We start from the raw sequence: 14,015 nt of genomic DNA, 5'->3' as shown, positions 1-14,015 counted from the left end.
GAGAGAGAGAGAGAGAGAGAGAGAGAGAGAGAGAGAAGACATAGCTGCCACCTCACTGCACTTGATAAGGTTCGGGGGGTGGGGGGGGGGAGAAAAGTAAGAAAATAAGACAAGATAAAAGTCAAATGCTAACCCGTTTTCTAGCCCCGTCTTCTTTCATCCTTCTTACCAGTTGCGATGAAGAAAAGGAGAGTCTTTCTAGAAGGGCTTCTGCTCTGGCTATGGCTGGAGCAATGGCCGGAAAGTAGTAATGGAGTGCTTTTAAGTGAGGTTCACTTTTGTTTTTAATTCTCTGAACATTCTGCACAAGGTGCAGACTCTAACAAACTGTCTTTGGCTTGAAGGCAGATGGGAGCACAAAGGGGAGCTTGGGAAAGGACTTAACATTTTGATACCTATTTTTTCTGTTTTTTTTTTTTCCCCTCTAGTAAAGTCTTCCTTCTCTCTCCCTCCTCTCCCCTTGTTGCCAGGAGCTGGAGCGATTGTCGTGTCTGTGTAAAGGAGGGTATATGATGAGGGTCTATAACCGTAAATCTCTGGTTAGTAATTTCCGTATGCTGCCGAAAAAATGAACAATACAGAAACTAGTCCAAGTACGTTATTCGATCGTTATTTCATAGTTAGATTCGGATATCTCTGTGTCACTATTTTACCATTACAAGAACTAAGCAATAACTAGAGGAAATACTTGAGTTCTGAAAACAGTGTAAATTATATGAGGTATTCATCACTAGGTTATACTTATTAATTAAAATAAACTACTAAAATCATTTTGAATTAAATTAAAATGAAGGAAAGGAAAATTGAATCTGAATTCAAGTTTTCTTAATATTTTTGTATTGTGACCTTAATTTTGAACATATTCTCCGGCAGTACAGCTTCTGGTTTAAAGTCGTGTTATTTTCATAATTGACTCTTGCTCTTAAAGGAGTTGGCTGGGACAGAAATCCATAACTGTCCTGTTATTGATTACCCAGATGGCCATCCTCTTCCTCTGGCATCCCACCGAAACTCATGTGTGTTCTTTAGAATTATGTATTATCCCTGTCAAGCTGTGTGACGGCCACCTTGTAGGACTTTTGGAAGAGTAAGGTGATTGACTTGCTTCTGAGGTTTTATCTTTGAATTTAAGATGTCAGGATTCTCATTCATTTTAATACACTCAGGTAGTTAGGACTGTTTTTAATTGGATTTGGCTGATATTTCAGGTGTGGCTTATGTGCTTGGAAAAAATGAAATCTTTAGCTTTTTTCTTTTTTTTTTTTTCTTGCAAAACCTTGTGTGTGGCTTTTGTAAAAGCCCCCATAGGAAAGCTTGACTTGTGTTTTTGAAACCCAACCAGAACTCAGTTGCTACCTGGAAAGCTAATTTCTCTGTCTGTTTGGCATGAAGCACTTGGATCTCTACCCCTTCATATGTTCTTAGTCTTTGGTGTGTCCGGATGGCTGGAGATTCGGCTGGCTCCTTTCTAAAGAAAATTTGGCTTTTTCTTTTTAAAATCAAGCGGGATTTATTGCTTAGGGACTGTCTTCAGTAGCGAGGTATTGGGAAGAACCTTGGAAAGTAAGCATTAGCGAGCCTCTGAGACAGTAGTTTCAGTGGAGGTCCTAGGACTAATAGCAGTACTGGGCAACCCGCTGCAGCTTTCCCGCTGGCCAGAAAATCTGCTGCTGCTGGACCGAGCCCACGCCCCGTAACCAGCGCTTTCTGCATTTACTGGCCAGAGGGCTGCACTCCCACGGGGTGTGTGTGACCATAGATAGTGAGAAGCTTGGAACAAGTAAGTCCCTCAGGCAGCGCGGGGCGGAGACTGATGGTAAGGCCCAGGTGCAGAGTTCCTCCACATCCTCCAGGGGCCAGGTCTGCAGCGTGCACATGGCCAGTTCAAGCCCTTGGTGCCGGCTGACCCAGCTCTGCTGGCCAATCTTCGAGCTAAGGGACATGCACACCCACTGTATTCCCCTTTTCCAACCTGAGCAAGTTCCCTCACATCCTGCACCCTTTTCTACAGTTTCTCCACTTCTACCTAGAGGCGAAGAATGACAAAACGTTACAAATGTTTTGATTTAAAAACAATTCATTACCAATTTACCCTGTCTAAGGTAGATGCTCTAGTAAATAATAAATCAGTTAAACAAAGGCGACTTTAATTTATCGCTGTGGTGCTAATTAGAAACATCATTCGAGCAATAAACTTAAACACTTCCAGCAAACACTGCCCCCTCCCCCCTACCTCTTTCCACTGCCTTGGCGGAAAGCTGCTTCTGCTGTTTGTGGCTCTTCTCCCTGGTTGAATAATTGAAGGGGGAAACGGTATCTGAGGAGGCTATAATTGAAGAGCCCCTGTCACCTCTGCTTTTATGTATGTTGGTATAGAAGTCCATCAGCAGCTCCTTGATGGTGTATTAAAACGAAGTGGCAGCTCCTTCTGCAGAAGATACGATGTTCTATTAAGGAAACCGAGAGAGAAAGAAACTCTAGAGGCTAAAAGCCACTTCAAGTCTTCAGACCGATTGATCTGTATTCTCTTGTTATAATCCGTCTCATCATACTTGAGTTAATGAGGCAAAGGAGGGGGAGCGAAATCTGATGGTCCTTGACAAATTCATTAGGGAGACTGCAGGACATTTTATTTGACTGTTAAACATCTTGTTTGTTTGGTTTAGGCAGTGCCAATATCAGCATGCTTCTGCCCAGAACTGTGGCTCAGGGCTGGCTGACTGCAAGACATTCCTGAAAGGAAGGAGGGCATGGAGGGTGGGTTTCCCCCTTTGGATTGTGGGTAATGCAGAATCTTCAGACTTCTCTGGGCATAATAACATTTCTTATCATTCCAGTTGGAACATCTAGAAATGTACTGAGGTGGGTATACTTTTAGTAACTATAAAATATGGACATGTTTAAAACATTAGTTCCTGTTCCTTTGCAAGTCGAGTGTGGCTAGAGCAATCACTCTGCTATTTTCTGTGATACAAGAATGTTTGAGGTCTAGCAGCCAGGCTACTTCTCTGTGCACCCTGGTTTTACTTGATCATAATTAAATAAACTTGTGGCCATTAATTGTATATCTTCCTTCATCAAAACCAATGTGAGCGCTAACGTGGAAATTAAGAAGTTACCTACTTATGCAGGTTATTTGAAAGATTACTGTATTTAAACCTGAGGGCTATTTTACAGTTCCAGTTAGAATCAGGACCTGGAATGGAGGTGCTAAAATCAGGACCTGCTAAAATCAGGAGGAGGGCCTACAGAGTAGCTGAAAATTCTTCTAGTTGAAAAATAACAGGCAGTTAGGCTAGAGTATTAACCTTATTAGTTCATCCTAAACAATATTGAACTTGGATTTGTTTTTCAGATTTTCTTGAAAAGTAGTGAATAACCCGATTATGAAACTTTCTTGCCTAGAGAATTCAGTTATATTTTTTGTTAGCATTGACTTAGACCCAGCTTAAGTGCTTTGAAAAAGCACCCTGCCTTCCCTTTAGGGGCAAACAATCTGGGGGAAAAAAGCAAGCCAATGCCCTCTGCCTGTCATTTCATACATCCCTGCATGGCCCGGGAGGCCTGCTGCTGCAGGGGTGTGTGCATGGGGACGCGGATGCAGCAGTGGCCACGTTTTCCTCAGAAGCAGAGCTAGCTTCTGTGTGCCTGACAGTCCTAATCCTGTTTACGTTTGCACTGAGCACAGGATCCCTAAACTGTTTTGTTCTGTGCTGATCTTTCCTTAGAGATACGTTTACTGGATTAAACTTCAGTGCAGTTTTTACTTTAACAGATTAGTGAGATTTCAAAGGTATCTATTTTATGGTGTATAGAAATAGTATGGTGGAGTCTAACCATCTTTACAAGGATACACAGGTTTTATATGATAAGATCTCGACTTCCTGAAAGCATTTTAGAAACATTCAGAAAATAATTAAATTATTCTCTTTTAAAAGGTCTCTGAAGTGCTTATACTTTGCAGAATGCAGAGGCCTCTGTTTTTCTGTTTGCATACGTTCTTAGCCCCTGCTCCAATTTTGAAAAATCTAGTGCCCGTGTAGTGACCGGAGTGTTAGTCTTTATATATTAAGTTAATTGATGTCATTATAAAAAATAATACTTGATTTTTGAAAAACAAATCTCTAATATTGTACTCAAAATATAATTTTGGAAATAAAAATTATTCTGTGATTTTAAAAGCTACTAGTAAAGGCTGGAAAGAAAGTAAATTACCCAGACGTGCTTTGTGTGCTGGTTTTGATGGAATTTTGTAGAAATAACTAAATTTAAATATATGAGAGAAATTCCAACAATCATGGATATTGTACTATATGCAGGTTTTATTTATTTTTTACTATTATCTGTCATTTTCTATCAATCACTGATGTGACTTTCCAAAACTCTGAAGTTTTCCACAAGTTTCTAAGGTATTGATAATTATTACTCTGGAATTAATTTGTAAAAACCAATTATTGAATATTTTCTTTGACTACTTCATTTTTTTGTTTAATTATTTTAAATGGTCAAGCATGCTGCTAAATACTTCATTCTGGTTTACAAAATAGCTTCAAAACAACAGAAAATCCTTGTCTCCTCTTTGATTTGTAGCTCAAGAGTATCTGTTCGCATTTAAATAGTTTGAACTTAAGATAATGTTATGTCAGGTAAAGTGATGGCTTTCACTGAGTTTTTAAAATTACCTTCCATAACACTGCTAACACTTCCATATTACTGTGGTATTTGATTAAATTAAAACTAGTACATTTGATTAAATTAAAACTAGTACATTTCTAACCCTGGCGTCATTGAGTAAGATGAGAAGGTTGAAAATATTATATATATATATATATATATATATATATATATATATATACATACATATATGTTAAGTTTTTCTCCCAAGTTGAACAATATGAGTTCAAATGAGTACCACATTAAAGTATACATAATTTGATCTCACGGAGACATACACGACTAACCTAGGGAACTTCTGCTTGGCAAATGGAGATAGCCGGTAGCCTGGCTGAAAGTTAACACGTTATAGGAGAGTTGGGGAGTGAAGCCTGGAAACAGAAGCAAACTTAGCAAGTATTTGAGCTTTACTGCATTCTCATCTAGGTTATCTATGGTTTTGGCATTACCAAAACATCATTAGCTTTTTGGTTATTTCATTCTTTAATTTCCATAAACATAAGTATTTTTTTTAAAAGTTGGATAAGTTTCTTTCCGTTACTACCTTCTTCCTTTCCTTATTTAAATAAAAATTTCAAGTAATTTAAACTTACTAATGTTCTGTGAGTCAAATATTAAAATTTACCTGCCAAATGGATTTGGCTTTACTTTTGATTTTTACTATACATCTGAGAGAAAAGAATTCAGATAGCAGAGCCAAATCTTAACCATTAATGACTGAGCATGTAATATATGGATTGCTCTTTGAGTCTCTTCTTCCTAAGGAACTGCATTTACCTGGGATTTAATGTCACTTTCAGAAGATGAACAGTAAGCCAGAAGTAATCAATACTGAATTTATTGGTAAAGAAAACAGGATTTTATGGCTTAAAGGTGTGATGTTTATATGAAAATAATGCAACTTTTTATACATAGTGTGTTTCTTGGAATCTTGATGCTGTTATTCCATTTCTTTCATCTCTTATGCTTAGTAGCAGACATAAATGGAAAGAGAATGAGAGTAGTGATGCAGATTTCGGCAGTACTGAAGTATACTAAATTCAAAATATAAGACTTGAGAGTTTGCTCCATGTTTTTCTTGGGTTGTATGTGATATTTTTGAGGACCCATTTTTGAATTACCAGATAAGCATATCATATGAATACATTTTTATTATGTTTTAAGAAAACTAACCAGGGGCCTGGAGAGATGGCTCAGCAGTAAAGAGCACTGGCTGCTTTTTCCAGAGGACCTGGGTTCAATTCCCAGCACCCACACGGCAGCTCACAACTGTCCATAACTCCACTTCCAGGGGATCTGACACCTACACAGCAATGAACATAAAATAAAGTTAAATAAATTATTTTTTAAAAGAAAGAAAACCAGCCAGTTTATGCTCTTTATTGACAATCAGTGTCCTTACAGTACTCCATCTGTATTATAGTGTTATAGCCGACTAATATCCCCCTCAGACAGCAGAACATTTTTTATGAATGTTCTATTTTAATAATGGTAAAAGCCTAATCTTCCTTCAGACGTTTGAACTTAAAGATAATATGCAGAGATGATTTCTTGGAGTGGCTAAACAACAACAGAAAATCCTAAGGTATCTGTATAATAGAAATGAAATAACATTTGATGATCCAAGGAATAAAAAACTTTTTTCCTACAACTATGTAAAATAGTGTGAGGATTAAAAAAAAATAGCTGCTTTGGCCTATGGATATCAAGTTCTAGCCCTTTGTTTCTTCTCTGAATTTTCCCATCCTATCTCCTGTTATCTTCGGATCCTAAAGAGCCATTCTCTTATTTTGTAACTTGTTTTGTCTGTAGACAAAATCCAAGTTAGTAGTTTAAATCAGTGTAGATAAAGTCGAAAATCTTTGATCTGTGGCTCTGACTGTTTCTAAGTGATTTGCTTGCTGGGAGCAGACACTGTCCATGCCCTTTCACTTTGCTATCAGCTAGGTGCACACACAGAGGACCCGCAAGACTACCAGATGCATAGTTAATCATCAGCGAGGTCAGCAAGGTTCTCACTGTTCTCCGCTGGGTCCTCAATCCCAAAGTTATTTGTCTACGGCAACTTTTTGTTAAATGCTCCAAAATTTTTCAGTATTTTCTGAAAACTGGCCCAAACTTTTGATAAATAATGAATGATACAAATAATTTTTGTTTTTTTTTTTAACTGTGAAAGGTTGTTACTGTACAGAAGAACCTACTGGGATACTTAAAATAAAAGCATACTCTTGTGAGTGTCAATAGAGAGGATCCATTTGAGGAACAAAAGCTACCAGGGCGGCTCGATCAAGTCACAATCTAAAAAATGAATTTTAAGACGGGGTCGCAGTGTTTTCCTCAAGTCTACCTCAGACTTGCATTCACATCCTCAGTGCTGAAAATAAACTGTTTTCAGCCCTGAAACGGGGGCTTGAATTAAGTGATCTCTTGTGTCTGTCTGTCCTAACAACGAATAATATAACAGTTGCTGTTGAGCTTGATGAGTATGCTTTAAGCAGAATAATTTTCGTGAAATTATCTCCTTTCGGTGTTGCTCTGGCACAGGATTATGAAAGTTTTTAATGAGAAAAACCATAGGTAATTACAGCTCTTTCAGACCATTATAGAGAAAACACATTCTAGATTGCAGATAGTTGGGAAACACAACAAAAGAACAACTTGAGAGAAATTTTAGGAATGCTGTTTATAAAAAATTGGACCATCAAAATGAAACATGATCTGTATTCTTATAAAGATATGCATATAAGGTGTGAACAAGGCTGACAGATACCTTTTCTTTCCTAAATAATGAATGAATTCAAGAGTTACATATTTTCATGAAGATTGCTGTTTTATAAATATTCATTTTTGAAGCCAAATGATTTTAAGTTACAATTAATTTTAAAATGTGTCTTCTTAAAGAAATGACATGACTCTAAGAAGCTATTATTTTCTAAGTTCATAATTCATTAAAATATGTATCCAAGCTGAGATGTGATTCTCACATGTGTCCCCAAAGAAGGAAATTTTTATACTTTCCCATGCTCTTCGCTTGTTTTCATCAGAAGATTTGACAGGCATAAATGTGTTAACATCTTTGATTTTTACAGATGTTCCTAGTTTTCTCTCAAACTGTAAAAGATGCTGTATCAGAGAATCATGGTAGGAAATACTTTCAACACTTCCTTTCACATATGCAATTCCTTGCTTGTCTAAGCTTGGATATTTTTTAGGGAGAGAAGTGATGCAAGAAAAAAATAGGTTGTGATCCAGTTGTCCTCATTTCCAAATAGAGATCAGCAATCTCTTTTGCTGTGTTGTGAGTTCTCTCTGATAGCTTTTGAATGAGCGAAGCTGAGTACTTCAGTTTTGTGTTAAGTTCATTGGAAGTCCTTCGTCTGTGCATTTAGCAGTGCCGTGTGGCCACCAGGAGAGTTGTTGATAGGCACTCTATGGGTTTGCAAAGTGCAAACCTAAAAGACCAAGAGATGAGAAATGCATTGCTGTTTGTGAATTTATGTTTTATCTCACTTCACTTGAAAATTTATGAGTAGTGTGACTTCAGGGTGCTGGAGTTGTGTGTTCCAGGGCTTGCCCCCACTGATAACACCCTTGTTGGCGTGAAAGTGCAATGCAAATTATGACAGTTACAACCTTCTGTTTTGTTTAACCTGTCAGTAGATTTCCTGGCTCAGTGCTGAGGGCAATGGTGTGTTCAGCTAGTCCATATTCACCTAAACTTAAAAGGTCAGGTTTCTACAGGCAAGCCTAGTCAAAGCCTAATTGATGAGGAGGGCAGGGAGACAGAATTTACTGTTCTGTTGGCTAGTTTCATATCGTTAGGTTGTCCTGAAAGCATCAGGCAGTCACAGCCCCTTTCATGTAAGTGCTGACCCTAGACAGGAGCTGACAATCAAAAGGGGCAGCCACAGGAACCGGTGCAAGTAGACTATTGATTTTTCAGTTAGGTCTAAGTAGTTTGTAGTATGGGTAATGGATGACAGAGGCAGGTATGTCATTATCAATGAGCCCCGGAACAGTAGCGACAACCCTCCCTCATATTTCCTTCAGCACTGACAGTATGCATCCAGAGTCGGTCAATAAATCGCCCAACCCTTAACTGACAAGTGACTGGGAGGTTTAGGTTGAGGAATGGATGTTACAGAGCTAAACTTCTCCTCACGAACATGTATAAGACCTGGCAATGGAAGAAGCAGTTACAATACTGAAACATTCTGAAGTTTTGATTTGGATGTGTCTGTGCAACTCTGAAAATCAGCACTTGGTTTTAATAACTTTCAGTATCAGATCATATATGCTTCATAAAGATAGAAATGACCCAATTATTTCTAAGGGTAATCTAAAATGATATTTAAGTTAGGTTATATAGTTTTATTTTGATTAGACTAGCATTTTATGTATTCTTTGGTGATTGTTCTATCACAAAATTTAATTAATTAAAAATTATGTTTCCAAATACATTAAAATTTCTAATCTCTAAAAGTTTTAACTACAAACCAGTCATAAATGGGGGTGGGGGAGGGAAGACTTGAACCTTTGCAAATGTAATTCAGTGGTTGTTATTTGACTTTAAAGTTTGTTTTTTATTATTTTTTTTACAATAAAACAGTAAGGATAGAGGGATCATTCAGTTGCTAAAGTTTGATGAGTTATGATTACTTCTGAACTTTGTTTTTAAAACATTTCATGTAGATATTTACATTTAAAGAAGATACAATTTATATTTATGTGACCCCAAGCATGTAACAACTTTTGACTAAACCTAGAGTTATTCTAATTTTGAGATATTTTACATTCAAACCAATCTGTTTTGTTTCAGTATTTAAGTAAAATAAAAGAATATAATATTTATAGCTAGGAGTTGGGGTTGTTCCATGATCTTTGCAAATTATCACATGTTTACATTTTCTACAAACTTTAAACAAATTGAAATAAGACAGAAAAGTAAATGTTTTTTTAAACTTCCTTAAATAACTTATCGTTATGATATCTTGTTTAACACTGTGACATTCTGCAGACCCAAGTTTAATCTGTAGCATCATCTCGCTGTGGAGCAACCTTCACGGTCACATGAATCACTTCCTCATGTCCCCTGCAAACTACAAATCCCTTTTAAAGAAAGCAAGTTAAGACAAAGCAAAGGTATTGGTACTTAACAGTATTTTCTTAAGGTTATAGTTACATGTCTGTGTGAGCATTCTATTCTGTCTTATTTTTAAGATACAAGGAATAAAAACTGAATTTACAGAAGATGGTTACTAGACATGTTTTAAGAAGCTTTAGGATTCTGTGGCTAGTATTTATGAAAGTGTCATTCATATCCCTAAATTAATGTTAACCATCTTTTGGGGCTTCTAGGTTCTTAATGCAGGATTTCTTTTAGTCTCATTGCTTTTCTTCTGCTGTTTACAAATCATTGAATTAGTCTTTATTTTCCTGCTGGCTTAGGTGAAAAGACTTAGCCAAATACCTTAGAATTTCTCTGTTATTCACTATACTAGAGATAGAACTTCTTGTACTACATTTGTAACCTTCTTGAAAAATTGGGTTTTTTTAGGAATGAAAAAAAAGCTATGGAAAGGGAACAAATTAAATTTTCATGAAAGAAAATCCTAATCAGCAGTGACAGTGTAAGAGAAAGATGATTGCCACTTGGTCATTGTGGAGAGGCACTTAGATTTGGTGTCAGTGCTTCTGTTAATGATGACTAATGTCTTTCTTGGAGCAAGTGCATGCTCAAACATACTGCTGCAGCCTGGGGAGAGAGCGGGCTCAGCCATAGACACCATTACAGCAAGGCTTTAGGTGTCCAAAAACAAAGACTTCTTAAATACAAACATACTGGCCTCTCATTATAATAAAGAAGTGCAGACGTGATTCTAAGGTATTTAACCACAATTGCAAACTGTTTTATACAGTACCAAAGGATTGTCTTTAGGTTAAAATATTCCTGAATTTGTCACTGAAAGAATGGCACGTATCCCTTGTACAGGATCACAGACCTTAAGAAAATTTTGAAAAGAAACAGTTTTTTTTTCATATCATATTATTGTATCCTGAGCAAATGCTCTGTAGTTAATAAAGAGGGACGTGTGACTCAGAAAACCTTTTTAGATCTTTTAATCCTAAATATATTGCTTACAAAAGGAAGATGGCGTGTGTTATTTCTTCAGTTGCTCCCCAAAGTGTAAGACCTTTTAGAAGGACATTCGCAATGCTTGTCATATTATTTCATATACATCTTATTGGCCTGACATGTCTCAAGAACCATGAGAACACAGATGTCATTGCATTCAGACAACACTAATTACTCTGGGATTTTTGCAGCCTCAGTGCCTGCCTTTAGCTGTCGATTATGATTGCTCATGCATCCTATACTGGGAACACTTTTCACATGAAGATGGTGAGACAGGCCTTTTAGTCCCCTATTGTTCTCCAAAAGAAATTGGAAGGGAAAAATTCCTGACACATCGGTTTTATTCAGTAATTTACATTTGAACCATGTTTTGGCGATATTTTCATTTCTAGAGTGAGCATGTTATACGTTAGTATGCTATGAAATCTATTATCTGTGTTCCTTAACCTTTAACAGTTTTCTACATTACTCTGTCTTCAACCTTCATAGGAAATTTCTTTATGTAGCATGCAATTTGAGAGAAACGCTAATTGTGGTATGAGTCTTTTAGAAGTGACAGTGTAAAACAATAAATATGCATGATGTGTTCTTCTGGTGTACAATTTAATGTTTAATGAGAAGCAAAGACAGTCTCGATTTAGATAAGTGCAATCAGCCCATGCTTTTAACACAGGTCAGTTCTTTTCTTTGTTTAATTTCTGCTACAACATTCTGAATTTTATTTGATGATTCATATTGCTTAGGTGATTTTGTAATGCCAGAGGTCAAATAGTGGTCAGATTAGGGCCCTGGCTATTAAATGTGAAGGCCAAATACATGTTTTGATAAAAGGCATAATCTGTGTTAATTACCGATTGGAAAAATAAAAAGGTCTGATAATGTAACTTCACATGCTGATGAGGCAGAATTGAAGCAGCTTGATCAGAGATGTATGATGGGCTAAAACTGCAGTCTCTGCTGTACAGTTACAGTAATTATGACTAATGAACCGTCCAGTCTGGATGAAATGGCATGCCCATAGGGAGTGCGCCCAATCAGTCGTGTCTCATGCAGGCTGCACAAACCATGGATGGCCTTCCATGTTCTGTACTGGAAGAGGTATGCTCTTGCTTATTAATACCACTTTCTTAGGCATTTTAAGGTGATTGGAAACTATCTTAATTTGTTAAATATAGAAGAATATAGTTCTTTCCCTTCCCCTATGTATTTAAATCTATATTATTTGCTCTGCATTGCCTCTTTTCTTCAGCACAAAACTACTATTCCATTGATATTTGTGGCTATTTGACTGACCTGTTTTTTTTATTACTTACGGATAGTCTCCCTTTTTCATATCTGCTTGTTTTTGTTAGAGCATAGTATTCACTGACTAGATCTTGGCAAAATGCCCCTGAAATAATAATAACATATGTGAACATTCTTCACATTGCAGATCCAGTAATAAGTGTCTTGCATGCAATTCATAAATTTTCACACTCACTCTGAGTTAAGTATTAGGTTATCATCACTGTACAGGTAAAGAACCCGAGGTGTGGGAAGATTGCATAATTTGCCCAAGATCACATACTTTAGATCTACGATTGCTTTGTTGATGCTAGTTATATTTTTTTGATCCATATATACTTCAGATTTATCTTCTTTTCTAGCCATCTCTCATTTTGTTCTTTTTGATATCTGACAGAACTTTGGGAAATTTTAAAACTGAGAACTCATGTATAAATATAGAATTCTAGTATTTCATTGAACATGTCCTTAGCGAATAGGAATTCAAGGTGAAGTTTATTAATGTGTGCCTTTAATAAAAGTATGTATCTAAAATGTAATAATGTAATTTATGCAAAACGTGACACAGTCTTCAAACTTTAACCTATAATAAAAAACAACTTGCACAGTTACAAGAAATTAAGTAGTGCTGGTAAAATAAGCTTGGTTGGTTTTCATCTGGGGTTATGTACACTAAGGGTTATCTCACTGAACTAGGATTCAAGTATTTGCATTGACCTGAGGACTCCATCTACTACTTGCTAGGTAGTAGGATGTCATAGAGATTTTGAGACAGTAATGGAAAGAAAAGACAAAAGAGAGGAGCAGTAAAGATGTCTCAGAGGCCAGGTTCAATTCCCAGCACATACACAGTGGCTCACAAGTGCCTGTGACTACAGTTCCAGGGTATCTAATTCCCCTCTTTTGGCCCCAGTGGGCACCTGGGACACTTTTGGTGCACAAACGTACATGCATGCTAAAACCCCATACATATGAAATGATAATAATTTTTTTTTTCAAGACAGGGTTTCTCTATGGCTTTGGAGCCTGTCCTGGAACTCGCTCTGTAGACCAGGCTGGTCTCGAACTCACAGAGATCCGCCTGCCTCTGCCTCCCGAGTGCTGGGATTAAAGGTGTGCGCCACCACCACCCGGCGAAATGATAATAATTTTAAGATAAAAAGAGAAATATTTGAGTGACCCATCAGCAGTTTAAATTGTTGTGCAGAATTCATGCTTATGCAATGTTTCACTTTATAGAGTTTTACTTAGGAGAATTTAATAAAGTTAGACTCGTGTTTTACTGGCCCCCACCCCGAAGTATCTGTCTTTCCTTGGAGCTGTGATAGGTCCCCCACAAACTGTTATTTTTGCTGTTTAGGTGTCATTATCTCAACCCTTCTACACTGTATGTTTTCATTTTTGTTGTCTCATTTATCACAGTGTGTATTCTTTTCCTTTTATTATGTTTTGAATATGAAAAGTTAATGGAAGGCAGGTATTTTATTTACTTAGTAGCACTTCAAAACTAAGTACATCGCACTTAATAAATGTTTATAGACCAGTTGATAATTGTGATGCCCTTTTCCAGAAATGTGTCCCCACATTCTGGTATTTAATGCGAAGTTTGTAGAAAAATGAGAAAGTCTTTTAAAACTCATTTGAAATAAGATGATCAACATACAGGTGATTGAGCTCTTATTTTGTGCCAGTCAATATTCTAAGCACTTTGTCGTAATATTCTCAATGAGTCCATAATGAGTTATATCCTTTCATTATGTATTTATATAGAAACCAAGGTAGAGAGATTAAATAATTTGATTTTAAAATGAGGAAGTACTAAGACATGCCATGTATATTTCGAATTTATCTAAATATTCAGGTTTTTCTGGATATACTATCACTACTGATCCATTTCCTGTAAGATGTCATCTCGACTATA

At 36.8% G+C, this 14,015-nt stretch overlaps 1 protein-coding gene across 5 annotated transcripts in view; it reads left to right on the top strand.

Moving 5' to 3' along the window:
• Lrba (LPS responsive beige-like anchor protein) overlaps positions 1 to 14,015 on the top strand; it is a 478,937-nt gene that overhangs the window by 274,970 nt on the left and 189,952 nt on the right. The gene's annotated exons all lie outside the window — the stretch shown is intronic.

The sequence above is a fragment of the Microtus oregoni genome, unplaced genomic scaffold, assembly GCF_018167655.1.
Source record: "Microtus oregoni isolate MIOR12 unplaced genomic scaffold, Mior012 000010F_ref0000083, whole genome shotgun sequence".
NCBI classification, from domain to species: Eukaryota; Metazoa; Chordata; class Mammalia; order Rodentia; family Cricetidae; genus Microtus; species Microtus oregoni.
The sequence above is the reverse complement of the archived record's forward strand: the minus strand, read 5'-3'. Positions and strand labels throughout refer to the sequence as shown.